Source organism: Mastomys coucha, unplaced genomic scaffold, assembly GCF_008632895.1.
Source record: "Mastomys coucha isolate ucsf_1 unplaced genomic scaffold, UCSF_Mcou_1 pScaffold16, whole genome shotgun sequence".
Lineage (NCBI taxonomy): Eukaryota > Metazoa > Chordata > Mammalia > Rodentia > Muridae > Mastomys > Mastomys coucha.
The window spans coordinates 15295814-15297594 of record NW_022196898.1 but is presented as its reverse complement, the minus strand read 5'-3'; positions in this window follow the sequence as shown (position 1 = coordinate 15297594).

The window sequence follows — 1781 nt, the reverse complement described above, 5'->3', positions numbered from 1 at the left end:
GACCAGGCTGGCCTCAAACTCAGAAATCTGCCTGCCTCTGCCTCCCAAGTGCTGGCATTAAAGGCGTGCGCCACCACCACCTGGCTGATATTTTTCTTAAATGTTAAATAAGAGTCACAACTACAACTATTTGGGCTTAAAGTACAGCCCAGAAAAGAACTTCAATTTTTGAAATAAGTATTAGTAATTCATTTTTTGAACCAGAGAACTGTCTTATTGAATAAAAGCTTTTGCCATGCAACCCTGAAGGCTTGGGTTCTATCCTCAGGACCCACGCGAAGCAGAAAGAGAACACCTACTCCTCCAGTGTTATCTCCCGACTTCTTTGTACAGGTGAATGTAGCACACACACACCTCCTCCTCCCATCTTACATGGACAGAATAGTAATCAACAAGAATGCTGAGGCAGAATCTCACTATACAGCATCGCCTGGCTTGGAAACTACCAAGTAGCTGAGACTGGCCCTAAACTCACAGAGATCCATTCCGCCTGTATCTGTCTCCTGAGTGCTGGGACTAAAGTCATGTGCTACATTTTCTTTTTCTTTTTCTGTGCGGGTGGCTACTTTTGTTTTGTTTAGTTGTAAGACAAGATCTTGCTGTCTAGACCAGGCTGCTCTTGAGTTGAAACCCTACGTCAGTACTCCTGAGTGCTATAGTTACTGTGGACAGTAACACATTTGGCCAATTCCAATGGATATGAAGCTAATAAGTTGTTTTTTTTTTTGTTTGTTTGTTTTTTTTTTTTTTTTTTTTTTTTTTTTTTTTTTTTTTTTTTTTAGTTCTGGAATCAAATTTGAGTATTTATGTCTCTTAATGAATTAATTCACTTATTTATTTTTACTTACTTCCAAGACACACCGCCACCCAACTATTTGAGACATTTAAATTAAATTTAAAAATTTGCTCCTATTTCTTGAGACAGGGTCTCACTATGTAGTCCCAAGTATCCTGGAACTCACTGTATAGACCAGGCAGTCTTGAACTCCTAGAGATTTGTTAGGTCTGAAGTGGCACCCTAAATAGCCGTGCTGGTGATACTGTTGTAAACAGAAGAACTTTGCCTGGGTAAACAGGATTGTTACTAAGTAAACAGAGGCCTAAAGGTGGGTTTCTGTTTACCAGGAACCTCATTTAAATCACCAGGAATCTTCCTTAATCCACTCCAAAGGTCATCTCCCTTGGACAGTGGCATCCAAACAGCCTATATCAACTCAAAGAACTCACAGTGCTGACGGTCAGATAAAATGCTTGCTTTTCTACCATTTTGTTCTTCTTATTGCCCACTACCCCCCAGAAGCTCACCTTGGCAGTTTGAGGTCCAATAGACCTTTCTTTCTAACCATGGAGTAGTGTAGTTCAGTGGTCTCACTGTGCCCTACCTTTGCTGACAGGATATGCCACTCGCCTTTCCTCCTGAGTCCTGAGATTAAGGTATGTGTCTCCAAGCTCATGCTTCTTCTTTGAGTCATACATTATTTAGAAATGTGTAATAGAACTTGCAAAATTTCAGTAGTTTTCCAGCTACTTTATTGATCAAATTTCTTATGATCGAAGAATATAATTGGAGTAATTTTTATTTTTGAGACTAGCTTAAGGTGCAGAATGAATTCTTCCTGATTTTATGTGTATGTAAGAGAATCTTTTGCTATTTGTTGAGTAGAATAGTCTGTAAGTATTTTTTAAAAAAGGTTTTAGCTGGTTGAGAGTGTTGCTCCAGTATTCTCTTTCTTTTTTGATTTGCTGTCTACTTGTTTTGAAAGTAGTGAAATTTTGAACTG